General features: G+C 31.2%; 1 long non-coding RNA gene across 1 annotated transcript; it reads left to right on the top strand.

Moving 5' to 3' along the window:
* The first annotated feature begins 5,922 nt into the window (after positions 1–5,922).
* LOC126888323 (uncharacterized) lies at positions 5,923–12,320 on the top strand. Its single transcript, XR_007699511.1, has 2 exons — positions 5,923–6,094; positions 12,194–12,320. It is a non-coding gene; the product is annotated as an uncharacterized LOC126888323 (long non-coding RNA).
* The last annotated feature ends 1,829 nt before the right edge of the window (positions 12,321–14,149 follow it).

Here is a 14,149-nt window from a genome sequence, read left to right as displayed (position 1 = left end):
ATCCAATGGACATCATTAATTAGAATTATTTGTATAGTAAACAAAACTAAAGCAAATATCTGACAAGTAATGACATTAACGTAACCAGGATGAAAAGTCACACTCTAATGTTTTGACAGTGCTCTTAAGTCAGAAATTTTGACCTACGTAATCTTGCTTTTATAGTAAAAAGACTATACATTAATATTCTTGATTCTATAATTCGTTACGAGAGTTCTTCAATCTAACTTATTCCAACTGTCTATGCATATTGCTTCACCCTCTCAATGATCTCGCCTTATCATCTCATTTTGAGTCTTTAAATTTGCCTATTTATCACTGGTATGCATTTGGTGATTCTATAAATAATTATTTACCTCAGAAATATATAAATATTATATATATAAATATATAAATATATAAAATATATAAAAATAATATTATATACTTACCACATATCTTTATGTCTAGATTAATCTAAAGGTGTTTTCTCCTTTAATGTTTTAAATTATTAAATTAATGATCAATTTTTTTAAATCCACCATTACCTAGGTTTGGTCAGCCGTCTATTCTACAAATTATTCTTTCATCTAGAATGCTTAATCTTTTCTAGTTATTTTTTTCCAATCCTGTCAGACTGCATTCGCTTCTGTCATTCATTACATTGCATCCTATTTTATGCCTTTTGCGTACTAACTCTAGTTGTTCTGTAGCATATAAGGTACTTTGTTTTATTTTAGTTTGTTAATATGCCTCTTGAATGTTTCTTTACGTAACTTTATAAATGTCTTTTTTGAGCCATTTCAATTTGTGAAAATACTGCTCTACAATAGTGCAATCGACAGAAATACCACAAGTTAAGACATCGATGTCATGGTGTCTACCTGTTGTTTCGATATATTTTATTTTTCATGGATTTATTATTTAATATAATTAAAAATTAATGAATGAAAATAGTTTCTATTTTTGTGCGATCGGTACTCATTTGAGGGACCGCAGACGTTCGGATACAATTAGCATCTTTTTTAAATACAATGAAGTCCACTTTACTAAGTAATAAGACACTTACTCAACACACACTACACATTACACTATCTGATTGTGAAAGCAACAGTACGATGCCAATGGCCATTAGTTGTTAAGGCATTAAACTAAATAAAAAAAAATAATTTATTAAACTAAAGTTATAGAAAATGGTTAAATACGGATACTTAATTTTGTATAATATTACGAGTATATTTTTAACAATATTCCTCCTGCCGTGTAATAATAGTTTATTCACATATACAGGGTGTTTGGCAAAGAATGGGCCATAGCTTAACCTCAGGTTCCTGAGGTTAAAATAGGCCGATTTAAGCTAACTTACATTAGTACAAAGTTTATAATAACCGAGATACAGGGTGTCAAAGTTAAACCTTTTTTTTATTTATTATTGAATATTTTCTGACAGGTATGAGATAACAATATGAAATTTGGTATGTGGGGGTTTTTTGGGTCGAGAAAACTAAATTCCCTACCAAAAATGATGTATTGCCCAGAGGGCGCCACATACGCCTTTCAGCACTCATTTATTACGTTCAATTTTTTTATCAATCACTCTGTATAATTATGACATTAAAATTTTTATTCTCCTATTAGTTTTACTTAAAAAAGGTATACTTTTTCATCTCCCTAAACTTAACCGTTTTCGAGATAAACTCATTTTAAATCATCTGCGATACACCATCATTTTTAGCATAATATCATTGTATTTCCACCCGAAAAATAACTTTAAACCATAATAATTGTGCCAGTTCTCAAATTTATGTTATTGCATAGCAAATTCCATGTGAAGAAATTTGCGATACATTTTTGGATAATTTTGTGGTTTTAAGTAATTTTTCGGGTGTAACTACAATGATATTATGCTAAAAATGATGGTGTATCGCAGATTTATAATGCGTTTATCTCGAAAACGGTTGAGTTTAGGGAGATGAAAGAAGTATACCTTTTTTAAGTAAAACTAATAGGAGAATAAAAATTTTAATGTTAAAATTATACAGAGTGAGTAATAAAAAAAATTGAACGTAATAAATGAGTACTGAAAGGCGTATGTGGCGTCCTCTGGGCAATACATAATTTTTGGTAGGGAATTTAGTTTTCTCGACCCAAAAAACCCAAACGTACCAAATTTCATGTTGTTATCTCATACCTGTCAGGCAATATTCAATGATAAATAAAAAAAAAAGTTTAACTTTGACACCCTGTATCTCGGTTATTATAAACTTTGTACTAGGTAAGTTAGCTTAAATCGGCCGATTTTAACCCCAGGAACCTGAGGTTAAGCTATGGCCCATTCTTTACCAAACACCCTGTACAAATTTAAGCTTTGATCTTCTTCTTCAGGTGCCATCTCCTCTACGGAGGTTGTAAATCATCAAAGCTATTTTAATTTTTGAGGCAGTAGCTCTAAATAGTTGTTTTGAGCTGCATCCAAACCATTATCTCAGGTTCTTCAGCCATGAAATTCGTCTTCTTCCGATGCTTCTTCTGCCATCTATCTTTCCTTGCATTATGAGTCGCAGGATACCATACTTCTCGCCCCGCATCACATATTCGAGATACTGTAGCTTTCTTTCTTTAATTGTAAGTTCAACTTCCTTCTCTTTACCTATTATTACCTTCTCAGTACTTCATTGTTCGTAACTATATCTACCCAAGAAACCCTCATAATTCTTTTATAGGTCCACATTTCAAAGGCGTTAAGTCGTCTCATTGTCTCTAAATTTAACGTCCATGATTCCACTCCATAGTACACTGAATACGTAACATTTTGTTAATCGTACTTTAAGAGCTAATGATAAATCTTTGCTACATAGGACCTTTTTCATTTTCATAAAATTAGAACGTGCTTTTTTCGATTCTGACTTTAATTTCTGCAGTGTAGTCATTATTTTCTGTTATAAGTGTTCCTAGGTAAGTGTACTTTTTTACTCTTTCGATCTGCTGGCCCCCTACCATCAATATTTTGTTAGTATTTTGGTTGTTCTTACTAATTTTCATAAATTTCGTCTTTTTGATGTTGAGAGAGAGTCCGTACTCCTTACTACACCTTTCTATATTACTCATGAGTCTTTGCAGGTCTTGCAAACTATCGGCTATTATTACTGTATCATCTGCATATCTGATGTTGTTAACTAAGACTCCATTTACTTTTATGCCGACTGTTTTATCTTCCAGATTTACTCGCATTACCTCTTCAGAATAAGCGTTAAATAATAAAGGTGATAGTATGCAGCCTTGCCCGACTCCTCTCTTTTTTTCCATTTCTTCAGATGTTTCTTTTACAATTCTTACTATTGCTCGCTGATTGTAAAAGAGGTGTGTTAATAGTCTTAAATCTCTTTCATCGAGGTTTTTAGTTTTTAGAATATCCATGAGTCGATCATGTTTTATTTTATCAAACGCTTTATTGTACTCTATAAAGCAGACGTAAAGAGGACGGTTAACATCCAAGCATCTCTGTGTCAGCACGTTCAAGGAGAATAATGTCTCTCTGGTACCCATACTCCATACGATTGCGGAACCCGTATTGAGTGTTACTAATATCCAGCTCCAGTTTAGAGTGTATTCTGGCGTGGATAATTTTTAATCACTGCATTCTTTGGCATTTACTTTCTTTGGCAAACACACAAATGCTGATGTCAACATTTCTCTAGGGATGATTCCGAATGATTCCCGTAGCATAGATAGCGTTGAACAGTTCTACTATTATGTCCAGGTTTTTCTCGTTGACCAACTTTATCAGCTCATAATATATAAAACCAAACACTTTTGTTAACCACAATAAAAAAAATTAAAAAGAAATTATAAAGTGCAGCAATTCATGAGCTCAAAATATAAAAATAGGTTAGGCGAATGGATCCAGTAATCCGCAGTCATTTTTTTCAACCACACACACACACACACACAACTTTATCAGCTCGCTAGGTAATTCATGTGGACCAGAAGATTCATTGGTTTTCATAGAGTTTATTGCCTGACTAACCCCTGATTTGGTTATCTCTGGGCCTACATCTCCGCTTTGGCTATCTACGGATGTATTAGCTTCTCTCTGGCCATGAAACAGTTTCTCGATGTACTCTTTTCATCGTCGTAGTTTTCGTTCTGTCTCCATTATAATATTTCGATTTTTGTCGAGTAATATATTTGAGGTTCTTCTATTTCCTATTCCGACTAGTTCTTTGACTTTTTTATGTAGGTTGAAGTTGTCATATCTGTTTTGCAGTTCTTTGATTTCTTTACATTTTTCAGAGAAGTAGGTTTCTTCTAATTTTTCTTCTTATTTCAATTTGTTTCAAATGTATTCATTTTTTCGAATTCTGAGAAAATTATTAAATATTTTTGAAAAATTTAAACGCAGAATGAAATATTACTGAGAGCCTAAAGTCCCTAAAAACTTCTATAATGTTTATTTTAATAAGCTACAGGTGTAAAAATAAAAGAGGAAATTTAGTGTGATTTTTAATTACAAATATTTCATTCAAAAGAAACTTTTTATTTATTCTAAGAAACTTTCGGGCCTCGGTAATAATCTTTCATTCTGAGTTTAAATTTTTCAAAAAGTTTTTAGTTTTCAAATATAGTTTCAAATACTTATTAATTTTCTCAGGATCCGAAAAAAATGAATACATTTAAAACACATTGAGAATTTTGACAGGCGACATTTTGCGCCTTTCTCCTTAAACTAATGTTTGAAATATCATAACTAATTAGTTAGATTAAGGTGATACAGTAGCGATCAACAGGTAGCAAAAACGCGTTCCAAGATTGCGGCTGTAATTTTGAATATTTTCTCGAGATATTTGTCACACGTATTCGTAATATAATAAAGAATGGCGGTACAGAGCCCAATTTGAAAAATATATTAGTATGTGGAAATTACTCTGTAATTAAATACAATATTAAAAAAACGAACCTGTACCGCCATTAAGCAGAACAAAAAAATACACTTTCTTCAAATAAACTTTTTTATTCGATGCCTAGATTTTGTGTCATTTTAGAACTAATAAAATTTTATTAGTTCCAAAATGACACAAAATCTAGGCATCGAATAAAAAAGTTTATTTAAAGAAAGTTTTTTTTTTGTTCTGCTTAATGGCGGTACAGGTTCGTCTTTTTAATATTGTATTTAATTACAGAGTAATTTCCACATATTAATATATTTTTCAAATTGGGCTCTGTACCGCCATTCTTTATTATATTACGAATACGTGTGCCAAATATCTCGAAAAAATATTCAAAATTACAGCCGCAATCTTGGAACGTGTTTTCGCTACCTGTTGATCGCTACTGTTTCCTCTTAAGTAATTACTCTTATCAAATAAATAAATTTAAAAATGCAAAGCACCATCATAAAAAGGATTTATTTTTTAGTAATAAACTGTATTAAGGATATTAATAGCTATCGATTATTATTCTTAACAGTTCCGCGGGAATTCTAATACTCGATACTGAATCACTGAAAATCCTGTATTGACATCAACATTAATATTAATAGATCCAGCAGCTACGTGCTATTTGAATATTAATAAGTCAGATAAGTTCACATTTATAGAGTTCTTAAAATAAACATTTAAGCAAGAAATGTTCTTTTGTCCAAAACAATGTGATGTTCTTATGTATTTCCCATTTCCGGGAATCTTTTTGTGGTTAAATATAATGTTTATATGTTACAAAGGCCAACAAATGTTATTGTTATGTGGACCACCAAAAATATGGATAGACGACTGGAGAAAAACCGTAGGAAATTGGATACAGGAGGGACAAGATAGAGATTAATGCAGGAATATGAAGGGGATCTGTATCCAACAGTGGATGCAAGAGGTTGAGGAATGATGATGATGATGGTATTAAGCTATAATTAAAGGGTAAATCAAGAACCACTGCTAGCTATAATTGTTGGAGAAATAAATTCCCAACATTAATATTTAGTAAAACTATATTTTGTTTCAATATTTTATTTAGTGGTTTGCGCCTTGTGTACACTTCACAAAGATGTTTCTATGTTTTTATGTTCTATAATTCAAAGTGTACACAAAGGCGCAATATTCAAAAAAAAAAGTTCGTTGCCAAGGTGTTGTTATATAGAATAATAAGATAATAAAAATCGGGAAAGTAGGGCGTGTGTCCGATCCCACACAAAAATTACTTTAATACCAAAAGTTTGTGTTATTGTAATAAAATATTAGTTGTGAAAAGTGTCTTTAGTTATTCCTAGCTTCAGAAGTGTAAAACCAGTGTAAAATTATTTCCTTGGTGTTGCAAAAATCCAACATCAAGTTTGATCCAGTCGAGCCGGAAATAAAAAGAAGCTAGGAATTACTCAATTTCCAGAAGGTAAGAAACACACCTAATAAAAAAAAAAAGAAGAAATTATTTAACAAAAAAGAAATTATTAGAAAAGAAATTACAAAAAAGAAAAATCATTAAAAAATTAATTTTGTAAAACGTCAAGCTCATACAATAGCGCCATCTATGTAAAAGAGGGCGAACGACCGACGTCGAATGGTTATCAAGCGATCGAGAGAAATAATCGATGTTTTATGAAATCGATCATATATGAAGTGACAGAAAACTGACATTGACAGTGAATACAAAATTAAATAAATTGACTGTTTGTGTTTTGGTTTGTAAATAATCGTCAACATTTTTGTTATTTTGATATTTAAAATAGTTTTTTTTACCTTTTAAGTTTTAGGTAGATTCATATAAAAAAAAAAAAAAAATGCCCGCTAAAAAGGATATTGAAATGCTAAAAACTAAAAAATCTCAAGAAATTCAGTCTATTAAAACTATTACAAGGTTTGTTGAAAAACATTTGGACAAAGAAATTTCTGAATTAATAATTAATCAATTACAAACTAGGAAAGACTTACTAATAGAAAATTTTAATAAACTTCAAGATCTTCATTGTGAAATTTTATGTTGTGAACAGGGGTATGCAGATTCCATTGATAATATTAGAGAGGAATACTTTGACACATTAGCTAAAATTAATAGTCAACTCTCAAAAACAGTAATACAGAGCGTAAGTACTAATCCACAAGATGTAAATAATTCTTTTTATTCTTCAAATATTCCACGAATAGAAATTCCTTGTTATGACGGCAAAGATTTAACAAGTTATAGACCTTTTATAGATTTATTTCTAGCTGTTTTTGATAGAAATAAGTCACTGCAAAATGTTGAAAAACTTTTTCATTTAAAGAATCATTTGGAAGGAGAGGCAAGAAGCCTAATAAATGATCTACCTCTAACAAATGACTCTTATAATGATGCATTGAGAATGTTAGATAACCGTTATAACAATGAAACAATATTAATAAATTCTCACATTTATTCACTACTTGACATTCCCTCCATTCAAAAAGGAACTTCCACCGCCTTACGTGAGTTCATTAGTAAAGTGAGACAGCAGTTAGGTGCACTAAAAAACTTAAAGCAACCCGTAGAAAGTTGGGATATGATCCTTATTTGCATTTTAACTAAAAAACTAGATCACTATACTAATAGATCATTTCAAATTGATAGGGACAACTCAAAATTGCCAAATTTAAAAGATTTCTTATCTTATATTGAAAATAGGGCTACAGCTTTAGAAACTGTAACCACTCCAGATAAAAAATGTAGCACTAACAAAGAAAGGTATCAAAAAACTCACTTGGCTACAAGTAAAGTCAAATTAGAAACCAGGTGTAGCTTTTGTTCATCCTCAGGCCATAAAATTTATAATTGTTCCAGTTTCAAATCTGTTTCAGTAAATGATAGAGTGTCTTTTATAGACAGTCATAAGGCTTGTCGAATTTGTTTGAATAATCATCCTGGTAGGTGTAAAATGAGTTTCAGGTGTTCAGTTTGTCGAAAAGAACATAATTCTCTTCTGCATGTGGACAGACAAACTCCATTAGACAGCACTGGACAGGGTAACAGTGGTAATGCAGACGATAGGGTGACTACATTTGGTTCAATAAATGAAAACATTAATAATGTTCTGTTACCAACAGTGAAGGTAAAAATTAGAACAAAAAGGGGTGATTATATCACTGCCAGAGGTCTCCTGGATACAGGATCTCAAATATCATTAGTAACAAGTAGATTGGTAAGTAAATTAAACTTAAAAACATTTAATAATAATGTCAATATCTTAGGTATTTCTGAGAATATTACCAATGTGCAAAAGGCTGTAAATTTAAAAATTGAGTCATGTGTGTTTGATTATAGCACAAATATAAAATGTTCTGTGGTTGATAAAATTACTAGTGATATACCACAAACAAATTTCAATGTTTCAAATTTAAATATTCCTAAAAATATTAAATTGTCTGATGATGACTTCAATAAATCTGGCACAATTGATATATTGTTTGGGGCAAATATTTCATTTCATATTTTGCTCTCCGATAAAATACAAGTAGACCAGATTATATTACAAAATACTCTATTTGGGTTCATAGTTAGTGGTTCTGCTCCATCACTACAAATTTGTAATTTTTCTGCTTTTCATTTAAGCATGAAAAATAATTTAGAAAATATTGTTTCTCAATTTTGGGAAACCGAGAAGGTTCCAGAAATTTTTCCGGAATATTCGACAGAGCAGGAAGCTTGTGAGATTAATTTTGAAAATTCTTTGCAAGTAATAAATAATAAATACCAAGTTAAATTACCATTAAAACAAAATCTACCTGATTTGGATTTAGGAGATTCATTTTCTGTAGCATTAAAACGCTTTGAAAATCTAGAAAAAAGATTTAAAGTCAATCCTGAGCTGTACTCTCAATACAAAAGTTTTATTGATGAATATTTAGCTCTAAAGCATGCAAAAATAGTAAGTCTTAGTACATATGACTTAAATAGTGGTTCTTTATACTTCATGGCTCACCATCCAGTGATCCGTGAAGACAAAAAAACAACAAAATTAAGAGTAGTCTTTGATGGCAGCATGAAATCAAAAAAGAAAAAATGCATCAATGATTATCTCTATAATGGTGCTGTAGTTCAAAATGAGCTCTTCGATATTCTTGTTCTTTTTAGAAAATATAATTACGTCCTTTTGACAGATATTAAACAAATGTATAGAATGGTTTTGGTACATCCAGACCATTGCCAGTTACAAAATATTTTGTGGCGAGAGAAAAATGGCAGTTTACAATGTATTCAACTTCAAACTGTAACATATGGTTTAAGAAGTTCTTCCTTTTTAGCTACCAGATGTTTGGTAGAATTAGCCCGAACTGAAGGTAAACGCTATCCTTTGGCTTCTAAAGCTCTTCTTAATAACACCTACGTTGATGATATTTTGTGTGGGTGTGACACAATCGAAGAAACGATAAAACTAAAAAATGAACTTATCTCGCTGCTCAAATTAAGGTCCTTCGAGTTGCACAAATGGTGCTCAAATAATTTACAAATTTTAAATGATATTCCTAAAAATAAACAAAATTTTGATGAAATTAACATCAGCAAAAACGATTTAACGGTAAAGACTCTGGGATTGACTTATGATACAAAAACAGATAATTTTAAATTTAGTTGTCCAAAAGTTGATATAAATGAATGTGTAACTAAAAGACAGATTCTCAGTTTTGTTTCCAAATTTTATGATCCTTTGGGATTAGTGGGCCCAGTTTTAGTAGCTGCTAAGGTAATTATGCAAAAACTTTGGTTAAGTAAGGTCAAATGGGATGCTATAATTTCCAGTGAGTTATTTGACACTTGGAAAAATTTTGTTGAAAGCTTAATGAGCATGCCCACAGTGACTGTCCAAAGAAATTTAAACTTTACTGGTGCTCTTCATATTGAAATAGTTGGCTTTTGTGACTCCTCCTTGATTGCATATGGAGCTGTTATTTATGCGAGGACTATTTTTGAAAATAAAGTACATGTAAATTTGATTTGTTCCAAATCTAGGATTGTTCCTATAAACAAAAAACTAACTATGCCAAGACTTGAACTGAACAGTGCTTTGTTGCTTTCAAAACTATCTCACAAGGTTTTTGAACTGTTAAAAGATAAAGTCAGTAAGGTATTTTTATATTCAGATTCAAACATTGTCTTAGCTTGGATAAAATCCGAACCTTTGAAATTGAATCCCTATGTTGCCAATAGAATTATTAAAATTCAAGAAATGACATCCGAATTTAAATGGTTGTATATAAACACTAAGGAAAATCCAGCAGATTGTCTTTCTCGTGGACTTGAACCTCATGAAATTAATTCAAACAATCTTTGGTTTAATGGTCCTGAAATTCTTTCAAATATTGAATTCTTGCACTTTGAAATTCCATTTTCTACTCCAGACCATTTGCCTGAATATAAAGTTGTCACTTTAGCTAAGGTCAAACCAGAATCTTTCTTCATAAAATTCTCTAGCTTAACAAAACTTCAAAAAATAGTGGCTTATTGCCTACGATTTGTAAATAATATAAAAAATAAAAATAAAAAGATTACTGGAAGTTTAACAGTTGTAGAACTAGAAAATAGCCTTAAAACCATTATTAAGTATGAACAAAGTTTTCATTTTTCTGAGGAAATAAAATGTCTAACCAACAACACAGCAATTAAGTCTAATTTAAATTCTTTATATCCTTTCTTGGACTCTCAGGGACTGTTAAGAGTTGGTGGTAGACTGGAGAACTCAGATATTTCTTTTAATAAAAAACATCCTTTGATCGTTCCCAAAAACAATCATATCACTGATCTTTTGATTCACAGAGAGCACTTAAGACTTTTACATGCAGGTCCGAAACAAGTTTTAAGTTCATTAAATCAAAATTTTTGGATTATTAGTGCCACTAAAGAAATTAAAAGGATTTTGCACAAATGCGTAACCTGTTTTAAATGTAAGGCCAAGTGCAGTGAACAGTTAATGGGATCTCTTCCTGAACAAAGAGTACGTTCATCGAGGGTCTTTCAGAATGTTGGTATAGACTTCTGTGGTCCCTTCCAAATTAAACAGTCACGGATTAGAAAGTCTATAACGACAAAGGCATATATAGCATTGTTTGTTTGCTTTTCTGTGAAGGCAATTCATATGGAGTTACTCTCTGATCTAACAACAGATACTTTTTTAGCTTCATTAAAAAGATTCATTTCTAGAAGGGGTAAACCATCCAAGATCTTTTGTGACAATGGTGCCACATTCAAGGGAGCAAATAATCAACTTCAAAAACTTCTAAACGACAACATTAAGTTAAACAACTTTTGCCTTGATGATAAAATTGAATTTTGCTTCATCCCAAGTTATTCTCCAGTATTTGGGGGTCTATGGGAGGCCGGGGTGAAGAGTGCTAAATATCATATAAAAAGGGTGATGGGAAATAATATTTTTACATATGAGGAGTTTAATACTTTGATTACTCAAGTTGAAGGAATATTAAATTCAAGGCCTCTTATGGCAATTAATAATGATTCCTCTGACTTAGAATATTTGACCCCAGGTCATTTTCTAATAGGTGCTCCTTTGACAACTTTCCCTGAAACTAATTTAACTGAGATTCCTGAAAATAGATTAAAATTTTGGAGGTTGTGTGTTCAAATGCAGCAGCATTTTTGGCAAAGGTGGTACCAAGATTATCTAACACAACTTCAAAACAGACCTAAATGGAGAAAATCGTTGCCAAATTTACAAGAAGGCATGCTTGTGCTTGTAAAGGAGGACAATGTTTCTTCTTTTGGGTGGCCTATAGCAAGGATTAATAAAGTTATTCCTGGTAAAGACGGAAAGGTAAGAGTGGTGGAAGTAAAAACTAAAAAGGGAACATACTTACGTTCTGTCACAAAAATTGCTGTTCTTCCAATTAACGATGAACAAATTTAAATTATTTTTTTTTTTTTTTCAATTTATAATAATAAATAAAATTTAACTTTATAACTATTTCTATTTAAATTTAAAACTTTGTAAAAGTTTTATACTTATATAAGCAATAAATTCTTTAAAAAATGTGTAAAAAAAAGGGGTGGAATATATTGTTTTGGTATCAAAACCAAGGCCCCCCAGCATGTTGGAGAAATAAATTCCCAACATTAATATTTAGTAAAACTATATTTTGTTTCAATATTTTATTTAGTGGTTTGCGCCTTTTGTACACTTCACAAAGATGTTTCTATGTTTTTATGTTCTATAATTCAAAGTGTACACAAAGGCGCAATATTCAAAAAAAAGTTCGTTGCCAAGGTGTTGTTATATAGAATAATAAGATAATAAAAAACGGGAAAGTAGGGCGTGTGTCCGATCCCACACAAAAATTACTTTAATACCAAAAGTTTGTGTTATTGTAATAAAATATTAGTTGTGAAAAGTGTCTTTAGTTATTCCTAGCTTCAGAAGTGTAAAACCAGTGTAAAATTATTTCCTTGGTGTTGCAAAAATCCAACAATAATTACTAACAGGAAAGGTCAGAATGCAAACATCCAATGGAAGAACTAAAAAGACACTTTATTACAAATAAGTAAATATGAACTTAATAAAAAGTGTCAGAGAAAAATAATGGATGACCGATGAACAGAAGGATTAATAAAACTGTAGAGGAAACGAAATATGCCAAGATACACAGAGAGATACAACAGAAAATAAGGGAAGCAAAGGAAAATTAGGTGAATGAGAAATGTTGTAAAACAGAAGATCTACAAGAATTAAAGCCAACATAGACGGCGCCGTATAAGTGGAGAAAGAAAATAAGTTTCATGGTTAAAAAACATTCGCGAATGGACTCAGATATGAAAGAACAATTAAATACATATACTTAATATTGCAGATATGGGATGTGAACGAGAAGACAAGAACTACACGACCTGTTTAACATACATAAAAATGGAAAGGCTCCTGGTCCTGACGAGGTGCTTGTTGGACTATTGCTATATATGTTGCTAACTTTAAACTCTAACTGGAACTTTAGTCTGGAGAAGTCGTGTGTGGTGTCATTCAAAAAGGTTTTTGAAAAATATTAAAAACGTGTTTTTTGGTTTCTCATTTGAAAGTGTATTTATTGAGAGATTAGACCGATTATATAATAGGTCTGGATCCCTCGTACGAAAAAAAAGTTTCAAGCTGAAATTTTTTTAATAGTTTAAGGATGTCTAGTCGGACAAACTTTGACGTATGGGAACACTGGAATAGGGGAAGTTTTAATTGTGGATTAGGTTAAAAATTTGGAACGTCAGACTACGAAAACGTCCCATGTATTTTGTCGGACAGAACTTCCAATTTATTTGTTGCCCTTTCATTAAACAATTAAAACTGTTCCACAATTAAAACTTCCCCTGTTCCAGTGTTTACATACATCAATGTTTGTCCAACTAGACACCCTTAAGCTATTAACTAATTTTCAGCTTGCTATTAATCAACTTTTTGTTCATATGCGGGATCCAGACCTATAACTTACCCTATAGTATCACGATAAATTGTTTTTCCCTATTATAGCGTCATATATCCACAACTCGAGAAAATATTTAGAATAAAAGTTGCTTACTTTTACGCAAGGTATCCAAATATGAAATAAAAACTGGGGGTTTATATTTAAGATTTTAAAGTTACTCACTCCCCACCTCCAGGGGGTAGGGGGTAGGGGATCGTGTTTGGTGTCATTTGATAGATATTTGAAAATTATTGAACACGTATTTTTCAGTTTTTCGAACCGATGTTCATTTCGAGCAATATTCGACTATTCCGCTACTTTTGGGACACCCTATTAATTAAAGCGGCATTAAATTATATGACTGTAATATTTTAATACAAAACATCTTGTTATGTGTGGATACTTCGTACACTCTCTTCATTACCCTAACAAAACAAGCAATTATATTTAAATATAATCACTAAAATTATGTTAAAATTATTTATTTGAATAAATTCTACGTTTATTATCCTCTTTGAATTGGTGCTGAACGTGTAATTGAATATTAACATTAATGATATTAACATCCAGTTATTCGACATAATGAAATTTATAGACTTCTCCAATTAACAAAATTCTGAAAGTACGAAGAATATGTTAATAATGTTATGACTCTATACAGGGTGGCTCAAAAGTAGAGGGATAGTCGAATATTTCGCTAAATGAACATGGGATCGAAAATTTGAAAAATATATTTTCAATGTTGTTCTGAAGCTATTTTCTTGTGGCATTTTTAC

This window comes from Diabrotica virgifera, chromosome 7 (genome assembly GCF_917563875.1).
Source record: "Diabrotica virgifera virgifera chromosome 7, PGI_DIABVI_V3a".
Lineage (NCBI taxonomy): Eukaryota > Metazoa > Arthropoda > Insecta > Coleoptera > Chrysomelidae > Diabrotica > Diabrotica virgifera.
The sequence above is the reverse complement of the archived record's forward strand: the minus strand, read 5'-3'. Positions and strand labels throughout refer to the sequence as shown.